Here is a 14,912-nt window from a genome sequence, read left to right on the forward strand (position 1 = left end):
CCTTTTAGGCTCAGTAATGTTCTAGTATAAGGATATGCCAGTGTTTATCCATTTATCTGTCAGTGGACATTTGGGTTGTTTCTACCTTTTGGCCACCATGAGTACTGCTGCTATGAACATTGGTGAATCCACAACTCTTTTACCTCATGGCTAAGACTATGGTAATTCATTTCAGAAAGTCTTCCATTTCAAATGAATAAATAGCTTCAGCACTTAAAATGGTCAGAGCTCCACTTCCCAGATTTCAGCAGAGCCCAAATGTAGCCAAAATAGTCAACTGGGCCTTGATAATAAACCAGACCACCATTTCCTCTGTCCTCAGACTAAGAAGGTGGTAACCTACAATGAAGAGAGCAGATGAAAAATCCATGGGTGGATATAAACAAAAGCATTTTAGCTAAGCATGAGCAGAAGTGTCTGCAATTTGCCCAGCAAGTTTCTCCTCAGGAGACAGTGCAGTTTCCCAAATTTTCAACACTCAGCACCTGACCCAGAGTGAAATTTCGATACAAACAGTGCTTTACAGAACTGTACAGCTGGCAGCACCTTGGAAACCTTAAAAATATTGATGCCTAGGTCTCTTCCCACAGAGATTGCAATGAACAGGGTTCTGGGTGGGGACCAAGTATTAGGAGTTTCAAAAGCTTCCCACATGCTCTAACATTCAAGCCAAGACTGATCCACTGCACAATAAAGAAATCGTGTGCTGTGCCAGGAGTGTATGAGTTTATACAAACATAATTCACAGTAACTTTCTCATAATATGAAACTACACATTTCTGTAAATGTGTAGTAAAACAAAGATGAAAACACCAAGGCAGAATGTTCTCCTTCCCTTGCATCTGTGCAGCTATAAATGATAAAGGTCTGGATATGCAGTTCAGAGTGGAGGAGACAGGCTGGTCTCTGAATACATATCTGGCACACAGGCACCGGGAACTCCACTGTGATCTCCACCAGCTCAGTGAAAAACACCCTCATGCCCAGATTTCCTGGGTCCACTTGTTTCTTCCCCAGTCCAGGAGCCAAGGGGATGAGAAGAGAAATGGTGGAATGTGATTCTGCGGCTAGCACTGAACACAATCAAAACTTGGCTATAATTCCAAGGCTAATTTCTAGGTTAGGAAATTGTCCCCTTCCCACTATTTTTGCAGAAGTCTTTTCAACATATTACAGCAACTAGCAACCTAAGACAGATTCGTGTTCCAAAGATTCATCAAGCCAGTTCTTGGGACTTTTTTGCCAGGTTCCCAGGGAAGAATGTTGTAAATGATGGCTGGATGCCAGGACTCATCCAAAATGAACAGAAGAATCACTGATCTATTTGGAGCTTGGGACTCCAGGACCTGGCTGACACCCAAGATTTCCAGGATACAGACAGCCAATGTGGGGTGAGGCCTGTAGTTTGGGGCCCTGCATAGTGAAGTGGCATAGTAGTAAAAAACCATGAATGGTGGGCAAGCTGAACTTCAAGAAGGGAATAGAAAAAACTATTCTTCAGCTATAATTGTATCCCCAATTGCCTCAACACTCAACCCCATGATACTACTTTGTGCTGTCTAGAATTTTCAAGTCAGCTACGAAGTGGCCCAGATATAAACCATGCAAGTTGAAGCTTAAACTTGGTGGAGCCTGCCCATCCAAGAAAACCAGCTTGCTGAAGGAAGCTACACCAAATCAGAATTAGCACAGACTGGAGGTACCACAGTCTGCTGTCTATGCAGACTGTGTCTCTGGCATATCAGGGCACTGGGCATATGACAAAAATCCAAGAATTCTAGCCAAATTTCCTCTCTCTCACCAAGATGATCACACATGCACCATTATGACACTCTTGATTTCTTTGTTTAAAATATATTTTCATTTATTTCAGAGAGGAAGGGGGAGGGAGAAAGAAACATCAATGAGAGAGAATCACTGATTGGCTGCCTCCTGCACTTCCCCTACTGGGGATCAACCCCGAAACCCCGGCATGTGCCCTTGATTGGAATTGAACCCGGGACCCTTCAGCCTGCAGGCCGATGCTCTGCCACTGAGCCAAATCGGCTAGAGCTTGATTCCTTTGTTTCAATAAACTAGGTCTTTCCTGCCTGGAATATCCTGTCCTATACAACACCACATCCTGGCAAACCCCTCTCCTTCAAGAAGCCTTCCCTGAGTTCCTGTTCCCTGCTCACCCCAAGTCTGCTGTAGGTGGCCTTCTCAAAGGTTCCTATGGCCAAATTTTGTCTTATCACAATCACAAGATGTATCTAATGCTGAAAAACTAGCTTCTTTCCTAAGATCTAGACCAAGGCAAAGAAGCCCTTTCTCACTACTTCTTTTCAACATCTTGCTGGAAGTCTTAACTAATGTATTAAGACAAGCAAAGGACTGTCCTGGCCAGTGTAGTTCGATTGGTTGAGCGCGATCCCATGCACCAAGAGGTCAATGGTTCAATTCCCGTCAGGGCACATGCCAGGGCCAGCAGAGGGCAATGAGGAGGCAGCCAATCAATGATTCTCTCTCATCATTGATCTCTTTCTCTCTCTCCCCCTTCCTCTCTGAAATTGTGTGTGTATGTGTGTGTATATATATATATATATATATATATATATATATACACACACACACAAAATATGTTATATATATATGAATATTTAAAGACAAGAAAAGGAAATGGAAGGGATACAGATTGGGAAAGGGAAAAAAACTGTCTTTATTTTCAGATGACATCATTGTTTATGTAGAGAATCCCAAACAATTGACAAAACACATTACTGGGAACTAAGAAGTAATTATAGCAAGTCTGTAGAATACAGGGTTAATACACAAGTCAACTGTTTCCTATATATCAGCAATTAACAACTGGAATTTGAAATTACAAATAACCAAAGCATCCACCAAACTGTGATCTTGTTAGTTTCCCTTCTTCCAAGTTCATATTGCTATGGACAGTATCCAGTCAGTGCTTGGCAGGTTGAAATGTCCCAATAAATGTTTGAACACAGGCAGAAACTAACCTTAATGCCTCCAGACAAACAGGGTTATCTTTAACAGCAGTAATGCAGAGAGTATGTCATGGCTGCTAAAGTGAACAGGAAGCCCTCGAGAGGATAGCACGGGGACAGGGGATGAGGTGGTATCCCAATGCTCCACACCAAGCACTGCCTGCTGAAGCAGCACTCCACCCAATGGCTGAGCTTAAATCTGAGTTTTGAAAGCCCAGGAGCCTAAAGTGAGTCAAACCAACTTACTCTCAATCCTCTGAATATCAACTAACAAAGGTTGTTGACAGATTTCTCTAATATGGCAAATAACTGGTTTCCCTCTGGTTATCTAAGCACATAACCCCCTTTTGCCTTCCTTTGGTGGGGAGTGGCCTCTGATAGTGGTGATGACCTCCAACATCCAGGTGAAACTATTTCAGAACCAGCAAGACCATGGTTCAGATTCTGCCCATATGACCCTCAACAGGCACCTAAGCCTGAGGTCTTCTATTGAGATTTTGTAATAGCTAACTTGTGTTTCCACAAGCGCTAAAAAAAAAAGAAGAAAAACGGCCTGACCGGTTTGGCTCAGTGGATAGAGCGTCGGCCTGCGGACTGAAGGGTCCCGGGTTCAGTTCCGGTCAAGGTCACGTACCTTGGTTGCGGGCATATCCCCAGTAGGGGGTGTGCAGGAGGCAGCTGATTGATGTTTCTCTCTCATCGATGTTTCTAACTCTCTATCCCTCTCCCTTCCACTCTGTAAAAAAAAAAAAAATCAATAAAATATATTAAAAAAAAAAGATTTAAAAAAAAAAAAAAGAACCCCCAGATAACCAAAAAACCAGTCAGCAGAGTTTCTAGCAAATGGTAACATATATAAATAAATGCAGTATGTGTGTGTGTGTGTGTGTGTGTGTGCGCACGCATGTATGTATGCATATATGTTTCTTCCTCTCCCCACACACAAACAGGTAAGTACAAAATATGAAACACTAGCAGCCATCAGTTACATCACACAAACCTGACAGAAAAGACAGCATAGCACCCAGGTCCTGCATCATCACTGTCACGGCACCTTCAAATGTCTGAAAGGCCAGAGAGACCTGCTGCCCTCCTGCTGACCACACTGCTAGGACCTCCTTTTACAGTTCTTAGTTTACTGAGAGCTTTTCTGCCATTAAGAAAAACATCAGTTGAATATATTACTACCTCGCCTTCACAGACAAGCAAGGTACAAGCACTTATAGCCCCTCCACTCTGTCTTCACGAAGTTTGTACATCACCTTGGGGCTTAAGTTGCTTTACAAGCCTTTGACTCATTAAAGCCAGACACATTCCTGCCCCTTCCTTTGTTCTGTCTACTAGACAAGTATAAGAACTTTCCATTTGCACTCCTTTAGAGCATGATGATATTTCATCTTTTGGATTTGCCTCTGCATTGGGCTGAGGTCTAGTGGGAGATGCCCCGCCTGCTGACAAAGGAAATATAGATGTGAACTCTAACAAGCAATCCTCATGTCATCTACCTGAAACAAGCCCTCATCACAGGGATGCTGTAAGAGGCAGAAAGCAGCGGGTTCACTTGGAAGTCAAGGATGGAACTGTAACAGCAGCATAGAAAAGCCCAAGAGCAGGGAGGAAGGGGTACACCCTGCCTATCCCCATCCCCAATCTCTGGCATTTCTACCATCTCATTTTCAAGCTGAAGGCCCAGCAGTGTACCCTACAAGCCACAGCATGACAGGTGGCCAACACAACTGAGTTACACAGCTGCCAACAGTTGTGATAAAGGCTCCCCAGGCAGGCCAATCTGGACTTCATTATTAAACAATGGCTTATTGGCGGGCTCTACAAAACACACAAATGGGTACGAGTCCACAAACAGAAGTATTTATTGCAAGCACTGCCAGAATATTTGGTTTGTTTTTAACTAAACCTTGGCTAAGTCTGTACAAGACTGTGGTTAACTTGAAGGGCTGTCAATAAACACTGCAAAATGCTTTCCTTGCATTCTTACTGTAAAACAGTGGTTCTCAACCTTCCTAATGCCGCGACCCTTTAATACAGTTCCTCATGTTGTGGTGACCCCCAATTTCATTGTTACAAATTGAACATAATTAAAGCATAGTGATTAATCACAAAAACAATATGTAATTATGTATGTGTTTTCCGAAGGTCTTAGGCAACCCCTGTGAAAGGGTCGTTCGACCCCCAAAGGGGTCGCGACCCACAGGTTGAGAACCGCTGCTGTAAAAGCTTGTGGTCACATAACTCCTTTCCCCACCAACCCCACAAAAAAAAAAAAAAGAATGAAAGACACTTCTATACAACTTCTTTATTTTTTAAAAAATATATTTTTATTGATTTCAGAGAAGAAGGGAGAGGGAGAGAGAGATAGAAACATCAATGATGAGAGAGAATCATTGATTGGCTGCCTCCTACATGCCCCACACTGGGGATCGAGCCTGCAACCTGGGCATGTGCCCTTGACCAGAATCGAATCCAAGACCCTTCAGTCTGCAGGCCGACACTCTATCCACTGATCCAAACCAGCTAGGGCTATTCAGCTTCTTTAACACTTGTGAACTAAAATTTGTAATAATCTACTTCCTACCACCAAAAACTGGCTTGACAGAAAGAACGCCAAATCATTGAACCCCTAAATACACAATCAGTACAAATCCACCTGAGGCTCAAGGAAAGAAAAGTCCCATGCTAAGAGATCCCTAAGCAGTCCAGGTTAATTTCCTGGGATTCCAGCACTTGGGTCATGATGTCACCTTTATAGATCATGCTCTGGGCACTGTATCAACAGCTCTCTTCTGTTGGCACAGAGCACAGGGCACCACAAACACTTGCAGATGTGGACACTTTGGGAGCAAATGTGCCCACAAAAATGCCTGAGGCTCTGGCCTGGCACTACTTACTTGACACCATCGTGTCTGTTTAACAACAGAAGGGCCAAGCATTTTATTAGGTGATCATTATGTATAAACTAGTGACCTGGTGCACAGATTTGTGCACACTGAAAGGAAATTAATTAGAAGGTGGCTGGTGGGGCGAGACTGGGCAGATACGCCCTGGAGCCAACCTCCCATGGTCCTGCCATGGCCAGCCACACCTGGGGTGGCTCGAAGGGCATCTGCGGAGTGAGCGGAGTTCCTCCAGAAGGTGGGGTCCCTCGGCCTGGCCTACAGGTATCTCTCCGACATCGCCCAAGGGTCCCGGAGTGAGAGAGAACACTCTGCAAAGTTGCTGTCATACAGGGTGTGGAATGCAAACACAAGTGTGCAATAAACTAGATTCAGGGCCGACAGTGCCCCAGCAACAACATAACCCATGGCTGAAGGTGGAATCGCATGGCCCTTCGAGGAATCAGGCTCCCTCCTCTCTGGTTTCAGGGTGCATCACCCGAGAACCACCACTGCCAAATCACTACAGCTCGGTAGCTCCTGCGGTATCTGCCTGCCTCCTGGTAGTCAGTGCACATCATAGCTACCGGTTGGACAGACACTTAGCATATTAGCCTTTTATACATATAGATTATATATAAAGATGGGCAGAGTGCTCCCTCCCTTTGTAAAAAAAAAGAATCCCCGCCTTTAGAATTCTGCAGCTTTCACAAAAAGTCACACAATTTTTTTTGCAGTAACAATGCGATCAACTCAGAGCTCCTTGGTAGGGGTGCAGGATGGGATGCAGGGACAAGGGGGCAGGGCCTGGAGCAACTGAGGTATGGCCAGTTCTTGCTAAAAAGGAGTTTCTTCTGTGATGCCCTAGCAATAAATGCCCTAGCCTCAAGCAGAAAGCCCAATACGCACAGATATAGAGACACACTTCCATGTAGGAATGTACTCTGTGACATGACATTCATGCTTCCTCCTTCCTCCCCCAGAGCAAGGCTGCAGCAACATGCTGCCACTAGGTAGCCATTACTGCTCCAAAATTCCAATGCTATCTGTCCTTACAGCAGGCGGCTACCCTCTCCTACAGCTCACCCACCAAGATTCTCAAGCTAAAAATAAGACGCAACTGCTACTCTGGAGAGAGCTCTAAAGTGGTGGCTCTCATCTACAGCTAAACGGAAAACTGTTTAGGGAGCTTGTTTAAAAACCCATGTGTGGCCCAGCCAGCATTGTTAGAAATAAGGTGAGCACCAAAACCAGGGGTCCTGGAAGAACACAAAGGATACTTGAGAGCCAGACAGCAAGGCAAATATCTTTACTTCTGCAGAAGGGTGCATACCAACACAGGGTCTGGCAGAATGAGCACTGAGCGGCCAGCACGCTCAGGGTTTTACTGCTGACACACGCTGTCTGACCCTCACTCTTGATTGGTTAAAGCTTAGGCTCACATTTTTGCGCGATTGGTTAATTTAAAGGAAAAAGGGCTGACCTTTGACATTTCAAAATGGCAGTTGCCTAAACTCCCTTCTTTGACAGAAACGATTGCTTGTTTATTCTCACAGCATGGCTCAGTGGTTGAGAGTTGACATATAAACCAGGAGGTCACAGTTTGATTCCTGGTGTGAGAAAATGCTCACTTGTCTGAATTCAAATAATGGACTCAGAGACTGTCCCATTGTACAGGCACACCTGGGATAGGGAACATAGCCTATTTATTTAGTCCCTCCTCTGGTTCCTCGCTGGCTGAGTACTATGGGGTGACCTGTTTCCTCATGTCACCTAGGTCTTGCAATCTCCCATTAGGCCATTAAAAAAAAATTGGCCTGAGGCCTTTCTAGCTGCCTCCACCTCCCCGCCTAGCTGTCGCAAACGCCTCCAGGGTTTTCACCATGACGCTAGCCCATGTGCAGTTCTTTGTTCCCCTTCCCTCCTCCCTACATTCTGTTTGCCATGAGGGGAAATCAGCAAATTCCATCAAAAGCCAATCATGCTGGAGATGGATCGCAGAGATCCATCTCCTACACTGGACATGGCATATACCTGGGTTGTGGGCATGATACCCAGTGGGGGGCATGCAGGAAGTGGCCGATCAATGATTCTCTCTCATCATTGATGTTTCTCTCTATCTCTCTCTCTGAAATCAATAAAAATATATTAAAAACAAACAAAAGTATGTATGGCCCTGGCTGCTTTGATTGAGTGGATAGAGCGTTGACCCACGACTGAAGGTTCCTGGGTTCAATTCCAGTCAAGGGCACATGATCAGGTTGGGGCTCGATCCCCATAGGGAGCATGCAGGAGGCAGACAATCAATGATTCTCTCTCATCATTTATGTTTCTATCTCTCTCTCCCCTCTCCCTTCCTCCCTGAAATCAATAAAAATATATTTAAAAAACAAAGAAACACCCCACTGTTTGTTTAAAACAAACAAACATTTGATGGCTTGCTCAGTGATTCCGTGTGAAGGTTTATGACAAAGCTCCTGACCATACTACCAGCAACAACACTCAGAGAACGAAACTGGAAAAGGCTCTCAAACCCTTAACCTGGCCAGAGCTCATAAAGAAATGTCCACCCAACCTTCATAGTCATTACTCTGATCATGGACATCTTTAACTGTACCACACCACACAATCCTAGCCCATTCAATTCCTCCACAAGTTGTTCACAGAAGGCATGCTGTGACAAAAATACCAAAGACCACCAGATCTCCAGCCATCTGTTTGCTAACATGAACACACACTGTGTGTCTGCACATGTGGTCACTGGCAGTCACTCACTAAAAAAGCTCTTCTTAAGGCTCAAAGCTCCTGGTTCGAAGTTGTCAGGACTCAGCCTTAAGACTGCACCATGGATGAAGCAGTCATTTCTAGACTGCATCTGATATCACAGCAATCAGCTCTAGGACTGACTGAGCACCTGTCTGAACCAGGCAAGCTTTGCGCCCGCTGAACATCCTCTAAACCACCAGTGCTCTACCGGGAGATTCACTCAGCAGCCAAACCCAGCCTGGCCCTGATGCCTGTAGTGGTTGGCAGGCATCATACTAGAAATAACCTTCCCAGCTAAGTGCCAATTTTTTTCTGGGTGTTCACACACTTAGGGAATGCAGCTAAACTCAGATCGAGGAGCAATTACTAAATGCCTACTGAGCTCAGGGCTCCCTGTGTTGGGATACTATATTCTGACTTCACCAGAACCTCGAACACAGTAGGAATTAGGATTTAGTGCTGCAGTTGAGGATGCTAATGTCAGAAGAAATTGGTCATTTATCTGAGGTCACAAACCTGCAGGGATTAGAAGGCTGCATGACTCCTCACCCTATAACCCAAAATCATTTCCTGATGATTCAGGGCATACACTTGAAAGGCAAAACTGTATGTACAACTTTTAGAAGATAATACAGAACATGTGACTTCAGGTAGTGTTCTCACCAACCATAAAACAAAGATCCATAAATTCACCTATATTAAAATTAAGATCTTCTGTTCCTCAAAAGATGCTATACATGCAGGGGGAGACATATCCAACTAGGGGAAAATATTTGCAAAGTGAATTACCCACAAAGAGCTGGTACTGGACTCTACAAAGAACTCCTGCAAATTAGTTTTAAAAGATAATCAAGCTTAAAAAAATAAGAAGCAGCCGAAACCGGTGTGGCTCAGTGGATAGAGCGTCGGCCTGCGGACTGAGGGGTCCCAGGTTCGATTCCGGTCGAGGGCATGTACCTGGGTTGCGGGCATATCCCCAGTGGGAGATGTGCAGGAGGCAGCTGATCGATGTTTCTCTCTCATCGATGTTTCTGACTATCTCTCTCCCTTCCTCTCTGTAAAAAATCAATAAAATATATTTTAAAAAATAAATAAATAAGAAGCAAAAGTCAAGGGGCAGGTGTTTTAAAGGAGGATACAAGAAGATGCTCACCTCATTAATTTAGATTTCCTTGATAACTGAAGCCACAATGACATTTTATATTCACCAAGGCTGGGAAATTATAAAAACCCTGTTAATGCCAACACTAGTGAAAATGCAGCCCAATATTTTTGGATGTGGGAAGGTAAACATATGCAAGAGGTTTTAAAATAATTTGGCATTACGACAACTCCAATGGCCCAGTAATTCCACTCGTGGGCACTTACTAAGACACGTGGCACACATCTCATGCATGCACACAGAGAAGAATGCTCACAAAAACATGCTTATTAATTAATGGCACTTCTTCTGTCCTCCCTTCCTCCTCCAATAAAAACAATTCTAATGAGCTATGGTTACCACATGGATGAACCTTAAATGAGAAAGTGGCAGAAGTCTGCAAATGGTATACTAAGTGAAATAAGTTAGTCACATAAAAGATAAATAATGCATGATTCCATTTATATTAGACTAGTGGCCCGTTGCACGAATTCATGCACATTGAAAGGAAATTAATTAGAAGAAATATTTTAATATCGCTATTTGCCCTTTCTCTATTAATAGAAGTGTCAAGCAAATTCACAATCGACAATGACAGGTCGAAACACACGCATGTGATTGGCACCAGTGAGAGCTTTGTGTGTATCCCGCATGTGTGAATCAACTTAGCCTTTTATATATAGAGAATAAACTTGCTTAATTAGACCTGCTTTCTGATGTAGCCAAACTTTTTCCAACCCAGTGAAGCACCCCAACTTCTCTTTCAGGTAACTGTCAGCCACACAGCAGTAAACATCAACACGAAGCAGATTATTATTGTAGATCACACAGGGAGAACAAAGGGTAAAATATTTAAGTGCAGCAGTGTTTGACTATATTCTGTGCAGTGAGAAAACCTAAAGTCATTTTCAAGGTCCACCATTTCTTACTTCTTTTCAGTCGAGTCAAGTTTCTAAGCTTTCTAAATCTCCGTTTTTCCGGCTAATGAAAAGAAAATAGGATTCCACTGAGTCTCCTATCTACCTACTCTAGGACTTCTATGAGGATCAAATGAGATGAGGCACAGGAAAAACTCTTCACAGACATTTGGTTAAAGTGTAAAATGTTTCCACCTGTGTTCCTGGGCTGAAGAAACTCCGAGGAGGCTAGTCACCAGGGAGAGGAAGCCGGGCATTGCTACATGACATCATTACCTGGAGCCCTCAGCAACCATTTCCAGGCTGGGCTTGGCTGTAGGCTGCATTTTGCGCCATGGGGTCCTGGAAGCATCGGCTGCAATTTGGTGGGGTGTCACTCCGGACTGGTGGCAGGGCCTGTGTCCCACTTGGGGGAAGCCGAGTGTTGGCTTGTTGGCGCCAGGTCCATGATGCTGGCCAGTGTGTGTCACAGCAGCTCCTCATTGAGCGTTTGCCCCCTGGTGGTCAGTACATGTCATAGCAACCGGTCAGATGGTTAGACACCTAGCATATTAGCTTTTTATATATATAGACATAGATATCTAAAATAGTCAAAACTCTTAGAAACAGAAAGCAGAATGCAGCCGCCAGGACTGGGGGAGGAGGAAAAGGAGAGTTGTTCAATGGATATAGTTTCAGTTTTTCAAGATGAAAAAGTTCTGAAGATCTGCTGCACAACAACAATGTGCATATAGTTAACACTACTGTACACTTAAAAATGTTATGACAGTAAAATTATATGTTGTGTTTTTTACCAGGAAAAAAAAGTAGGCAGATGGCTTCAACACAATTTCCTCAACTCTGAAACACATATAATACCCTCACAGGGCTTATTTAAGGTGCAAATGAAATGCAACAGAAAGTAAGAACTCAACAACGCTATTAATCATGTCATTAAAAGTGAATGTCATGATTTAGTATTAACTTTCAAAATAGTTTCATTTCATGAGCCTATGCTGCAATCCATCTAGTGCAGCGGTTCTCAACCTGTGGGTCGCAACCCCTTTGGTGGTTGAATGACCCTTTCACAGGGGTCACCTAAGACCATCCTGCATATCAGATATTTACATTACGATTCATAACAGTAGCAACATTACAGTTATGAAGTAGCAACAAAAATAATTTTAGGGTTGGGTCACATGAGGAACTGTATTTAAAGGGCCAGAAGGTTGAGAACCACTGATCTAGTGTATTTTGATCATGGAGTAAAACTGAATGGGCTGTAGGGTCTGACTAGGTCTACTAGCACCTCACTCAGTTGATTCACTCCTGGCAGACCCACAAATGGTAGTACCTTCTAGAACCACAGCTCAGTCTGCAGTCACTGCTTGAACCTTCATTTACCTTCTCTACACACAAAGATAATGGGCCTAATGGGCCAGTACTGCCCCTAAAGCTCTACTCACAAAATGGGGGGAGAGGGCATGTATGGAATAAATGCAATGAAAGATGTCAGATAAAGCAAATTCCAGAGGGGTGGGGAACTTTCTAGGGCAGAGACTAGAGAACATGATACTTATCTAGATAATAGGAATTCATTCCAGGATGGTTGGTTTTAGAAGGAAAAGCCCTTCCCCAATGAACACCAATTCTCCACCTGACTTATTCCATAGAAGCCTGGCTTTCTCAATCTGAGATCCTACAGGGACTCCATTTCCAACTTTCTATGGGATGGGCCAGAGAAGGCATTTTCCCAGCTACATAAATCAGGATTCAGTCCCTGACTATCTTTTGACCCTAAATGCTGGCCCAGGCCCCTCCTCTCCCACCCTCCTGGCAAAGCCCAAGGCCCCCAAAGTCTGGCTAGACCAGCCCCTGCATCACAGAGCTGCACAACCACCTGCTTACAAGGGCAATGTTGACTAGGATGCCTCAGGAGCCCCATGAGATCAGGAGCCTCTTCTCTAAAACCTGTCAAAGCAGGCATGACATGAGTTTTCTAGCCACCTTTACAAGCTCACTTGCCCCTTGGAGGTAGTGGCCAACATGTGGGATAACCCCAAAACATAATGTTTCCATCACTAAGGGAATTCCACTGGACAGCACTGCTTTAGAAATTGGATGGGTCACTGTAAAACAAGTAAAATCCAAAATGGACCCTGAGAGATGGGGGATTCTACGGGAAGCAAAGTGCAAAGACATGGAATGGAATAGTGGATTATCACAGAAGCCAGGGGCCCAGAGTACCCAGAATGGGAGTTTGGGTTTTATCCTACATAAAGTGTGTTTTAGAGCAGCTGGAGAATTATGCTGCAATCCATCTAGTGTATTTTCACCATATACTCTCAAATCTGATTACTAGTCCAGTTTCACATGGAGCTTGTCTAACATTTCTACCACTTTCTTGAGTGAAATTACCCCACAGCCGACCAGAGCCAAACTCGCATTCAATGAGATCAATTGTCATTTTACAAAGTCAAAGAAAAGTTTTAAAAGTAAAATAAAGCTCTGGCTAGTGTGGCTCAGTTGATTGTCATCAAAAGGTTGCAGGTCTGATTCCCAGTCAGGGCACATACCCAGGTTTTGCGTTTGATCACAACCAATGGATGTTTTCTCTCTCTAAAATCAAATATATTTATTTTTTAATTTAAAAACAGCAAAATAAAAATCTGTTTCTTGGGTGCACACTTGTTAAATGAATTATATCACCTTTCTAGCATTGGGTCTCTGCCCATCACTAGAGATGAATATCCCTGGCACACCTGTCTCACTCTCCCCCAGTCATATTTTGTTTTTTTAAAAAAATATATTTTTATTGAGTTCAGAGAGAAAGAGGGAGAGATAGAAATATCAATGATGAGAGAAAATCCTTGTTCGGCTGCCTCCTGCACACCCCCTAGGGCAGTGGTTGGCAAACTGCGGCTCGAGAGCCACATGTGGCTCTTTGGCCCCTTGAGTGTGGCTCTTCCACAAAATACCACGTACAGTGCGATTGAAACTTAGTGGCCCATGCGCAGAAGTCGGTTTTCAGCCTGGGCGAGTCTATTTTGAAGAAGTGGCATTAGAAGAAGTGGGGGGTGGACATATAGAGAGGATGAACGAAAGGAGACAGACGAAACAACTATACAAGACGAGTGTGGATGGGAGAGTTGGAAGAGGTCGACCTTAGCGAACGTACCTCAATCAGATTGAGGATGTTTTTGGCAAAGGCCAGCTTAGGAGTACCCTAATTAAGTTAATAACAATGTACCTACCTATATAATTTAAGTTTAAAAAATTTGGCTCTCAAAAGAAATTTCAATCATTGTACTGTTGATATTTGGCTGTTGACTAATGAGTTTGCTGATCACTGCCCTAGGGATTGAGCCCACAACTCAGGCATGTGCCCTTGACTGGAATCAAACCTGGGACCCTTCAGTCCGTGGGACCCTCTATCTACTGAGCCAAATTGGCTAGGGTCAAAAGAGACTTTAATATGCACCATTCTTAGAAGTAATAGTTCTTTTCCATCCTCTGACAACTCTGCCCCAATTACAAAAGTATGAATTATTCAAGTTTATGGTATTGTATTTCCTATTCATTCACCAGACAGGGATTTGGAGAGAGAGAATATAGTGACATCATGCACACCACCTGGTGTAGGTGTTCATAGTCCTAAGCGTATATTATTCTGAAGAACGGTTTATCTCCCTCAGTCTGCAGGTTCAAGGGCGTGCAGGAACAAATGTTCCACAGCAGAGAGCAGGCGTTAAGTCACACAAGGAACCAACAGCCATAATCTTTATATGTCTACCCATACCCAACACCACCAAATAATCAGGCTGGCTAGCGACCCATTGGGTTACCTTCTATAGCAAAGACACTAGGCCAGCCGTGGGCAAACTACGGCCCGTTTGAAATGAATAAAACTATTGAAAAAAAGGACCGTACCCTTTTATGTAATGATGTTTACTTTGAATTTATATTAGTTCACACAAACACTCCATCTATGCTTTTGTTCCGGCCCTCTGGTCCAGTTTAAGAATCCATTGTGACCCTCGAGTCAAAAAGTTTGCCCACCCCTGCACTAGGCTGACAACAAATCCTGGAGACAGTTTTAGGAACAGTGGCAGCTTCAGTGAAGAGTCCCAGAACACAAATCTTTCATCTGCAGCCACCACAGGCCTGTTCTGGCATATTCTGACATTCCTTATACCCAGGAAAGAGAACAAGCTGAGAAAGGGGTACA

The 14,912-nt window shown here is 43.9% G+C and overlaps 1 protein-coding gene across 3 annotated transcripts in view; it reads right to left on the reverse strand.

The window, feature by feature from the left end:
- Window positions 1-14,912, reverse strand: part of BRD4 (bromodomain containing 4) — an 88,772-nt gene that overhangs the window by 59,646 nt on the left and 14,214 nt on the right. The gene's annotated exons all lie outside the window — the stretch shown is intronic.

The sequence above is a fragment of the Myotis myotis genome, unplaced genomic scaffold (genome assembly GCF_014108235.1).
Source record: "Myotis myotis isolate mMyoMyo1 unplaced genomic scaffold, mMyoMyo1.p scaffold_m19_p_32, whole genome shotgun sequence".
Classification (NCBI taxonomy): domain Eukaryota; kingdom Metazoa; phylum Chordata; class Mammalia; order Chiroptera; family Vespertilionidae; genus Myotis; species Myotis myotis.